The sequence below is a fragment of the Berghia stephanieae genome, chromosome 1 (assembly GCF_034508935.2).
Source record: "Berghia stephanieae isolate SIO BIC M18660-M18661 chromosome 1, UCSD_Bste_1.3, whole genome shotgun sequence".
Taxonomy (NCBI): Eukaryota; Metazoa; Mollusca; class Gastropoda; order Nudibranchia; family Aeolidiidae; genus Berghia; species Berghia stephanieae.
The window spans coordinates 120,340,970-120,353,469 of NC_088360.1; the positions used below are offsets into that span (position 1 = coordinate 120,340,970).

The following is a 12,500-nucleotide window of genomic DNA, read 5'->3' on the forward strand; positions in this document are numbered from 1 at the left end:
CACTATTATAGATTGAAAAAAAAATGTAAAAAAGGCAAAACACACGTAGACACACAATAGACACACACACACACACACACACACACACACAAATCAAACAAAAGCAGGGAAAATACCAACAAGAGAAAACAAATAAAAAATAACAATAACCCCCCCCCCCAAAAAAAAAACAAAAAAAACAACAGCAAACAAAACAAAACAACAACAACCCCCCCCCTCCAAAAGAAAAAAAAAAAAAAAAAAAAAAGAAACCAAAACAAAGAAAACCTGCCGAATCTTCCTCTGTGCCTAGCCAACCCAAACTCTCGAGCAGGTATTTGAATTGGATACTTACCAATAGGAGAACACGACAATTGTTCCTTATAAGAAATCAATCACCATTCTGGAATAAAAATCATATCCCAGAAGAAAAAAACAAACAAAAAAAACCCACGAAATTAACACACACACACACACACACACACACACCTAAAAAAAACACACATAACTGATTATTTGACTCACAAACAGAGGAGGTGGGGTTTGTGAAACATTTAAGACGATACGGATATATCATGTAATTACGTGGATTCGAATCCAGCTCAGTAAAAGCAAAAACGGAATATTGCCCAGCTTTAGTGTGAAGGACGAATAGTGCAAGCAACACGATTTGTCCGTACGTACGGCAACCACGGTTGAAGCTATTCGACCTTAAGGACGAATAGGGCTACCCTAAACCTATTTATATCCTCTATAACTTAGTTAGAATTCAACTCTCTCCTTACTCAGAAGAGTATTTCTCGTATACTAATTCAATTGTTGAGAAAACCAAAATGGTGGTTGTATTTTATTTATTTAGTCGTGACTTTTGAATAAAAGTGTTTTGTTTTATTAGAGGGAATACAATAGAAAATTACATTGTTTTGCAAAATTATTTAGTCTGGCAATAAAAATACAGCGGTAATTAGTTTCAGAATAATAATTTAAAAAAGAACTAACAAATTAATTTGTTAAAAAACAAAAACCAAAAAAAAAAACAAAAAAAAACAACAAAAAACAAAAAGAAAACAATTTAAATAAATGAGTTTTGAGAAGTACTTAAAGAAAACGAGAAAAAAAAATAAAGAAATAATTTAAATGGATAAACAAATATATAAAAACAACACAAATTAATACTAAATTGATATAATATTAGTAAGTTAATAAATTTAATTAAATACTGGAACCTTCCCAAAGTCATTACATCAATGGTACCAGCACAAGTAAGGCAATAAATAAGAAAAAGTTCGTTTGCCAAAAGCTCTGTTCAGTGTTCACTGGTTATTAAGGTGGGCTCATTTGAATTAGCCCGACCTAGTACTAGAGAGGCCAGACAGCAAAAATCTGAGTTAGTTCACCGCCAGGCGACGTGACGATGAGATGACGATGTGGGCGGAGTGGAGTGGAGTGGTTGGGGAGGGGGGGGGGGGTGTGATAAAAAGAACAGGAGCGTATCCTGGTTTATGCATTACGGGGTGCATGGTGATTCGCAATCTATCAAAAATACACACAAATTGATTTCAGTATGAAGTATCAAGTTTAAGTAGTAACTTTTGAAATTATCTAATTTAAATTTGATTATTTCGGACCTGGTAATACAACTTATAACTTGAAAAAACAGGCTGGTATTTGCCCACCCTGCCCATTATTACCAGCCGTCCCTGCGTGGGTGCTCTATCATCTGATCTATCTGAACCCCTCACGAATAAAAAGATAGGAAATCTTACTCCCGTAATAAATGACACCTGATATGTATCACGGAATATGCAGCTATAACATTCCTATCAATTATTAATAATAATATGATTAAAAACCTTGTCGATATTGAACCAACGGACCGTGGAATAAATCGCAAGAACAGGTAGTTATCTAAATTTACACGTACATTTGAACTCGGCAATAGAGCCATTACCTTTGGGTAATTCATCTACATACGAATGACCCAGATGGCTGATTTTCATTAATATTCATTTAATAACATTTTGTTATGAAAGGTACGAGTTGATGATTTGCGCGCCCACTGCTCGTATTAAAAAAAAAGATGATGATAAAGAATAATTATAATCATGTTATCATCATCATCATCATCATCATCATCATCATCATCATCATCATCATCATCATCATCATCATCATCATCATCATCATCATCATCATCATCAACATCATACTCATCATCAAAATTATTATTTTAAAAAGTGATGAGGTTAGTTTGCAATACCGATTCAGTGCGACAGTATCTTGGAAGAAAAATCACGAAGTGTATCAATCTACTTAAAATACACGTAATACATTTTCTATGCACCATATAAGCAGTTCACTATAGCGCTATAACAAGCTATGTAAGTAGCATTGGGTTTTTTTTTCTTTTTTTTTTTTTTTTTTTGGACCTATGTAAGGTGTATTTCAACGAGTTACCAAGATAGCGAATTCTACATTGCATTTTGTTTGCTTCAAGGTGAAACCTAAAGTTTTCCTTTCTGATTACCCCTCGTTTTTCAGAACATGGCGTAAATAATAAATAAAATATCACTTTCATAACCTTCACATTTTTTAGAGGTGTATCTATTGTCTTTCTTTGAATCATGGATTTTGAGATGTAAAATCACCTCGGTGCAAAATATAGAAGGAACGAAATTGGCGTCACTCAGCTTTTGTTATTGTTTTTAGCAAGCCATTTTTATAATTAAATTCTATCAATCAGACTATAAACGTTCAAGGTTACAAATAGTTTTGTTTGTAGGTACGCTATATCCGGATGGCGGATGTTGCGGGTATTTTGAATAAATGCAAACCAACAATAGGGCTGTTTAAGTAATTCGAAAATGAAGCCAAACGAGGATGTCTATTTGACATGTGGGATAATACATTGCATTCGGAGATATTGAGTGGGTTTCCGCGCCCCTGTTAAAACCGATTTGGCTCTGTAAAATACTGCTATAGCCGATACGGTTTTCTAAAGGCAAAGAGGAAGAATAAAAACTGGGATTTTAAAGACTCCTGTTATGACTGGTCCCTGTTACCTGAGGTTTCCCTGAACATCTTTTTACCACATTTTATGACATCATAATATGCCATTAACAAGTAATCAGTACAAAGAAGGGGGGGGGGGACTGCATGAAGTCCAGTAAATGCATGTGGTGCCTAAGCTGATAAATAAAACAGATGTATCAATAGGGAAGAATGAGATTAGCGGAAGAGTAGCGTCCTTTCATTGGACGTCACCCATAGTCTGTGACGTCCGGCGGAAAAGTTATTAGAGAGAGAACATCATGTTGGTTGTGCGCATGCGTCTCTCGTCCTCGCGCGCATGCGTCTCGCGTCCTCGCACAACCAACATGATGTTCTCTCTCTAATAACTTTTCCGCCGGTGACGTCACAGACTATGGGTGACGTCCAATCAAGGGACGCTACTCTTCCGCTAATTTCATTCCCTATGCACGAGGGGCGGGATGTAAGGAAAACTGACAAAAGCACTTGCACACCGGTGGCACATACATGAACGCGCTCACCCATACATATTCACACAGAAAAATTATATCTAAAAAAAACCCCCCAGACAATTGCATTCACAAACACACACACACACGCGCGCGCACACACAGACACAGACACACACACACACACACACACACACACACACACACACAGATAGAGAGAGAGGAAGAGAGAGAGAGAGAGAGAGAGAGAGAGAGAGAGAGAGAGAGAGAGAGAGAGAGAGAGAGAGAGAGAGAGAGAGAGAGAGAGTTCTATCTGAATTTCGGAATCCACTTTGTTCAGTGGTTCGATAGAGTGAAATCTATATCCGTTCTTTCATTCTTTGTTGCTGTTCAAATATTGGATGGCTCTTAATAAAGGTAAACATACAGCTTTGTCTATCAAGGTTGTAACAAAGACATGCGTGTCACTGAACAAACCGACAAATTGCATTGTTGGAAGTTTCCAAAGTTATGAGCACTTTTCATGCCATGTGTTATTTTTAACACATTCGCCGGTTGGTCAATATCTCGAACACATGAAAAATGAATATATAGATAGTATGCGCTTGGCTAAGAAGCTCATAACATTGCCATCCGGAAGTATACCTGACCAACACATAAAACTGTGTGTATCCATGAACGTTTATAGTCAGGTTAATACAGTTCAGGGAGCATTCCTCATAAACGTGGATGGCAAAAAACAATAACAAAGACCTGAGTGACGTCATCTTCGAACTATCTATAGACTAGCTCGGAAGTTGATGGACAAATAGATTCACGTCCTATCAATAGGACAGCAAGCAATAGTTACACTGTTTTTAACGCAATAAAGACTACGAGCTCCTTTGGCCCTACGGATACCTAGAATTAGACGTCTATCTATGTGGCAGATTTTGTCTATTATTCAAACCTGGCTTAAAGTATGTCTGAACTTTAGGTTTCTCTCGCTGACCGGAGCACATAAAAACAAGATAACAAAATCTGTTCATTACAGTTTTTTATTTTTTATTATTGTTGGTGATGGAACAATTAAATTCATTTCTTATTTAATTATTTAAGTTTACTGGATAGGCCTTAAGTACGTCATTTCACTCGTATTCAACACACATACAGTAAGCCAGTGATTAAAGCGTTTATTTTTCATGAGCTTATAAACCAGTCCATACGGAAAGAACATTTAAAGTCTCGCCGGCGTAATGGTTCAAGACTTTATACATTGTTCTTTCCGTTACTTGTTCAGGTATTGCTCGAAGCTAAATAAATGGCATTCGTGATTTCTCCTCCAATTGATACCTCGTCAATAGAGATATTCTAATATTAATCAAATAATAGTATTTGATGATAATGCTGCTGCTTCTGTTGCTGCTGCTGCTGCTGCTGCTGAAAATAATAATGGTGATGATGCTGCTGATGCGATCTTGCTAATCAGACTAATAATAATAGAAGACACACAAGGCCACTCTCTCCGCTTGTAAAATGTCGCAATTGATGGTTCAATCGTACCTAATCATTAACCAATCAAAATAATCTCTGCCATTTAGCCCGTACATGCTCCAGACTGTATATTTCCTTGTCAACGAAAAAGTCTGACAAACATTCCTTAATTCTAAATTGTGCTAAAAAAAAACCAACAACCCGATCCAAACATATATTCAAAATGCCGAAATGATGCATATATAGAATCAATAACGCTATCCTGAATGTTTTGTCGGAAGGTGGGGGGGGGGGGGGGGGGGGGGGGGGATGGTTATATTTTATTTCTCTCGAAACCAATAAAGCAATATATATGAAACATACATCATTAGAGATTGATTTATGTATATTAACGACCCACAGATATCTTTAGTATGTGTCAAGCAGCCGAATTGGTCAGTCCCACAGTATGTGAGTATTTAACTGTGACGAACTCCGTGTCCAAGAACCTTTTAGCTTTGACAGATTACTGTTTAATTACCACCAGAGTGTTCTAGATGAACCCAAAATCTATCTTACAGCCCTTGTGGCGTGTATCTCACCTTTCTATTTTTTAGGCTTAAGCATGACATGAACGTTTTGCAAGCGCCATTCAACTTCTAAACCAGGAAAAAAAAAAGGTTTCATTAGTGTCTAGACAGGGATATATTGAATAAACCGATATACATATATAGACACAGACACACACACACACACGCACACACACACACACACACATATATAGATAGATAGATAGATAGATAGATAGATAGATAGATAGATAGATAGAGAGAGAGAAAGAGAGAGAGAGAGAGAGAGAGAGAGGGAGAGAGGAGAGAGAGAGAGAGAGAGAGAGAGAGAGAGAGAGAGAGAGAGAGAGAGAGAGAGAGAGAGAGAGAGGAGGGGGAGGAGGGGTTGCCAAATGTGCAGCTGAATCTTGGCAATTCTCACAATCCAGTGAGTTGCTCTTATAGCCAAGCCGCTTGATCATTTATGCATCAGAAGATACGTGAACTGGGTGATCATCTAAATATAGATAAATATAACAAACGTGGTCCACCTGCATTGGAAAAACTGCAGGATAAAAATCAGGGACAAATATATAACGTCAAATACAAGGCTTTCCGTAGCACCACTAACAATATTACGATACCATCTAAAGCGGAAATAAATCTAGAAATTTCGCTTTCTAATTATCAAAAGCTCAATTAGAACTGTAATTATTGTTATTCGGCAAGTTTTATCCCAAGCATCAGTTCCTTGCCTCTAGTATTAATTTTAGGCTTTCAGACTTCACCTTATGCATAGTATATATATCCATATTATGCCAAATAGTAATATTTTGTCTCATATTGATATCATTACAAAAATCACTCTCTTCTTAAATACCCCCTCCCAACAACAACAAAACAAAACCACAAGCAAAAAAAAAAAAAAAAAAAAAAAAAAAAAAAAAAAAAAGAAAGAAAAACCAAAACAAACATAGATAATGTTAGATTTATATCGCAATTACCATCCATGGTGAACACTAGATATGCTCTAAACGCTTCACATCTTTATTATTTAACATGACAGAAAGCCATATACATTTTAGCGCTGTAACACATTTAAAAAATGGACCCTAAGAATAATAGTATGGAATCTGCAAAGCATACGACGACTGGATAATGAACTCAGAACCTGCTGGCTTACAGAATTTGGTTGCAACGGTAAATACACGGAGGTGCTAAACAATTACGTGAGTCCAAGTACAAGAATGGAGTCAAATACTTACAATAAAATCATCCCAATAAAGTCATCTCAAAATATCAGCCTTCCTGATTCCAGGGCAGACGTGTTACCATTACAGGTTTACTCACTCAACCCTAACACCGACTATATTCGTAGTTTACCCGGGTTACTTTTATCCCATGCCTATTTATTACATTTTTCTGAGACAAATTATAGGCGTAATATCAAAGCTTATCTTTTTAATTATTACATGTTAATGATAGTTGAATAAAACTATCTATGTACATACTCATTTTTTAATCCTTTTTTTTTCAATTTTGAAAAGTAGCAAAAATCTCTAGGATTGAGTGAGTTAAAGAGGTTACCCGATAGTCAGTTGCGGCGAGTTAGAGCAAAACCATCTTTACAAAAAGTGTGCGTCGGATGTTCTGTTCGCTTTAAGCTATTTTCCAAGTTTTCACTAGCAATGCCCACTTATAGAAAGGGACGGAAACCTTATTTCTATGAGAGTGTGGCATTTTCATACTCACACATATTTTCGGAATTTTTCGCTTTAATATTTTTAAAAAATGCAATGAGTAATTTAAAAAAAAAAGGAAGTTGTGGGGGGGGGGGGGGGTATTATATTATTTTCTTGTATTTTTCTATCAGCTCTGTCTAGCATTGTAATGTTAACAGACTTCCAGATAATTATCTTCTTATTTCACATGCGCACACATTTACGAAGCAATTGGTACGATTTGTATTCATGTTTTTTTTTCTTCCATGACACAGTTCAATGAAAAGCAAAGTTCGTCTTCCAAAATGATAATAAAGATAATAATAATAATAATAATAATAATAATAATATAATAATAATAATAATAATAGTATAATAATAATAATATAATAATAATAATAATAATAATAATAATAATAATAATAATAATAATAATAATAATATAATAATAATAATAATAATAATAATAATAATAATAATAATAATAAGTAGTAATAGAAAAACCCCAATCAAATAAACAAACAGGAGGTAAAAACATATTGGGAGAAAATTTGCTCAACTTTTTATTTAGCTCACACCTGTTTCTATTTATTTTCAGTGCTTAGTCCTAACACTTTTCCACATGTACAGTTCAAACCTACTTGAATGTCGATCTACTTATTTTCAATTTCTTTCAAGCTGCAGTTCTATTATTTGTTTATTATTTATTTTTTGCATACGAAAGTGTTATGTTCCCGCTTGCATTCGTAAGTCTTGTTAGTTGATCTGGGAGTTGTGCGATTAAAAATGCATTTTAACATTTATTGATACCACAATGTAGACTAGTCAGTCCTTATCACCACTTGTTTTTGTGGCACCATCATGGTCTTTTCAAACCTCCAAAATAAAATCAAAATTAAATCATATAAAATCATACAGAAAGAAAAGGAAAAAAAAAAAGATTGAAGACAAATAAAAATCAAAACAATACAAAACAAAAAATACCCTCTTCGAAAAAAAAAACAACAAGAAAAAACAAACAAAATAAAACAGACCAAAAAAGAAAAACAACACCAAAATCAAAACAAAAACAACAAAAAAACAAACAAATAAAACACACCCTCCCTCACACGCACACACACAAAAGAACACACCATAACAAAAAAAAAAAACACAAAAAAAAAACAAACGAAAAAACAAAAAAACAACAAAAAACAAAAACAAACAAAAAACAACACCTCCCCTCCAAAAATAATAATAAAACAACAACAAAAAACCAACAAAAAAAAAAAAACAAAAAAAACACCACCTCCCCCGAAAAAAACCCCAACAAAATCACAAACAGAAAACAAAAACAAAGACAAAACAAAACACACACAAAAAACCCCCAAAAAAACAAACAAAACAAACAAACAAAAAAACAAAAACAAAACAAAAACAAAGCAAAACAAAAATAAAACAAAATTAAATCAAAAACGAGCACACTTCTTTCAAAGGCCATTGGATGAATTCGAAACAACGTTCACCAGGGCCTAGACTATCTAAGATAGTAATTAAGACAAAGTAGTGCACTAGAGTCACACTGAGTACAGACTACTTCAGATATTCTGGCAATCACAAATTCGGTAATAATGCCTGATAAATGAATGCATACCTGACATCTCTTAGAACTTAAAATAGCGTTTTGTGAATGTCAACGCTAAACGCCACGTAAAATAGGCTCGGGTATGATTCTACCCGGCGGATGAACTTTTTCTCTTAATTGTAGATGAGTCACGCATATATAATTATAATCATATTGTAGGATTGTTATTTCATAGCTCGTTAAAACAAGGGGACGTGAGTGGTATTCTAACTAAATGTAGGGATATATAATTTACTCTTTAGAAGAAATTGAGTAATATGACTTTGGCTAGCGTTTCTTAATCAATGTTTTCCACTTTCATAGCGTAGATCATCACACGTTGTTTCTAGAAAGTATGTTGGCTGTAATTTACGTATTTCTCAGGCATTCATAACTAAGTCTATCAAATCGTGATTTTGAAATGCATGGATGCGTAGTTCGTTAGGATTCATAAATAGAGAAAAGGTTCCACTTAAATCGATGAAACCATGTCTGGAACAGAATTGTAAATGTCAAATTGATGACACAGTGTTCGTTGAATGACACTAATTATACGTATGGCATTATCCGTTATTTATTTCAAGTAATCAGTGAAAAGAGGCGTTAACTGAGTTATGACAAGCACTGGACGTTGCAATGAAATATTTAAAAAGAAAAATATTTCACATTGTCTATCGGCTCACGGTTTATTTGGAATTATGATATCACTTATTGATTTAGCTGTACTGAAATGGAAAACGAGAACATACGAATTTGGAGGGAAAAGATTGAAATGTACTTAAGAAAGGAATCCTTCAAACTTCAATGGCTCCCCCAATATTCGACCCCTTGACCATTCCGTTAAAAAACCTCATATTCTCCAGATGTCTTAGTGATATATATATATATATATATATATATATATATATATATATATATATTATATATATATATATATATATATATATATATATATATATATATATATATATATATAATATAAATTGTATCACTCACTTATATGTGAGTGATACAATTTATATTTTATATTAGCTCTAACCATCATTATCGAGCACTTTCGTACCTACGAGTAGCCACCAACACTCATAAATATATATATAGAAAAATTTCAGTCTGCTTATAGGCAACATCATTCGACGGAAACCGCACTTGTTAGGGTTGTTAATGATCTCCTCTCTGTTATAGACAATGGTTCATGTTCTTTGCTGAATTTGCTTGACCTATCGTCTGCTTTTGATACTATTGATCACAATCTTCTTCTCAAACGTCTTGAAATTACTTATGGCGTGTCTGGTGCAGCGCTTGATTGGTTTAGGTCATATTTGTTTAATCGTAAACAGATTATTACGGTGGATGAATATAGATCGGAGGAAATCTTTCTTGATTGTGGGGTTCCCCAGGGTTCAGTACTTGGACCCGTTCTTTTTGTTTTGTACGTTGGCCCTCTGTCTAAAATCATCAGAAGTTTTGGTCTGTCTTACCATCAATACGCTGATGATACGCAATTGTACTGCGTTTCCAATACGAGAAATTTACAAGAAGTATCAGCCAATAGTAAAAATTGTATCCAAAGTGTTAAGAAATGGATGAATGAGAACAGACTGAAACTGAATGATGATAAGACGGAGGTGCTGTATGTGGGGAACAGGAAGTGGAAAAGTGAAACAGATTTGAAGTTGGGGGATGCCTCTATTCAAATTGTTGACAAAGTGAAAAACCTTGGCACATTCTTAGACTCTGGACTGTCGATGGAGCATCAGGTTAATAATTTGGTTAGATCTCTCTTTTTCCAACTAAAAAAGATTGCTTCCATTAGACGGTTCATATCTGAGGATGTGACCAAGCATCTGGTTGTGTCCCTCGTACTATCGAAATTGGATTATTGTAATGCTCTGTTGTTTGGCGTTTCGCAATACAATCTGAAATGTCTTCAGATTGTCCAAAACAGCGCTGCCAGACTAGTATTCATGAAGCGTAGGTGCGACTCTGCCGGACCTCTACTTCATGACCTGCATTGGCTGCCTGTTGGGAAAAGAATTAAATTCAAAGCTTGTGTTTTAGTGTATCGTTGTCTTGAAGGTACTGCCCCTTCCTACGTTTCAGAACTAATTGAAAGATATTTAAAACCCCGCCCCTTACGTTCGGCCAGTGATTCCACAAAACTAGTTGTCCCTCGAATTCGGAAAAATGCTGGAATGAGATCCTTTTCTCATTTCGGACCCTCTATTTGGAACGCCTTACCGCAGAGCATTCGTGAAAAAGAATCTTTGTCTATTTTTAAACGTTCGCTTAAAACATATTTGTTTCGATTTTAGTAGATGGTATGAGAAGCAAGATAGGTTTGGTTTGTGTTGTGTGTTGTGTTGTGTGTGTGTATGTGTGTGTGTGTGTGTGTGTGTGTGTGTGCTTGTGTGTGTGAATGAGTATGTTTCAGCCAAAGTAATTTGTAATTTAAGCGCTTAGAGTCTGGTGTCTCGGAGTTATAGCGCTATATAAGTTTTCAGCATTATTATTATTATTATTATTATTATTATTATTATTATATTATTATTATTATTATTATTATTATTATTATTATTATATATATGTATATATATATATATATATATATATATATATATATATATATATATCTTATATATATATATATATATATATATATATATATATATATATATACATATATATATATATATTTAAAGAAATGAACTTTGAAACAATATAAGCCATCACTTAATACCCTAACTTAGAATTCCGGTTTATGCTAACACACACACACACACACACACATACATACATATATAAATATATATATATATATACATATATATATATATATATATATATATATATATATATATATATATATATATATATATATAACGTGCACAAAGATCAAAGCCTTTTGTACACAGTTGTTCATTGAACCATGAGACATCAAGTTGCAATGAGTTTTAACAATCAAAGGAGATTGAGCTGCACGTTCAGCTCAATCTCCTTTGATTGTTAAAACTCATTCATCTTCATGTTACAATAGGTAACAAAAGTCTAATATCAAAAAACAAACAAAAAGCAAACTGATTCCGATCTCAGTGTAATTGTAAGACTACTCCTTCGGAGGACTGGATACATACCTTGTGTAATTGATCTTCTGGTTTCAGAGTGATGGCATCTTATTGTTTTAGTCTAAATATTATGCTGGTCGTCAACAAAGGTCATCCAACCTCTCTCTTTTACGTCCTAAGAATTTGCCTTTAGATGTTGTGCGCTTGGCGGAGAAACTTACAATGTGTGTGTGTGTGTATATATATATATATATATATATATATATATATATATATATATATATATATATATATATATATATATATACATACAGGGTGTATAAAAGCGTATTAAAAAAACTTGAGCTTTTATATAGAGCAATAACCACTAAACGTGCTCAAAGCGCTTTACATTTATTGATACCACGATGCAGTCAATCCTTAGAAATAATTGTATTTTTGGGATTAAATAAAATGCAATTATTATTTTAAAATGTAGCACAAATGCAATGAAACCACAACCCCCACCCCCCAGCATAAAATGATACTTACAATTATTTTTTAAATAAAAAAAATAATTACATTTTATTAAATTCCATGGTTACAATTATTCTTCATGTGTATACAGATTATGAGACACCCTATATATATATATTTCATTTATTACGTTTGAG

The 12,500-nt window shown here is 34.0% G+C and overlaps 1 protein-coding gene across 1 annotated transcript in view; it reads left to right on the forward strand.

Moving 5' to 3' along the window:
- Positions 1-12,500, forward strand: part of LOC144962933 (patched domain-containing protein 3-like) — a 99,077-nt gene that overhangs the window by 29,939 nt on the left and 56,638 nt on the right. The window lies entirely within an intron of this gene.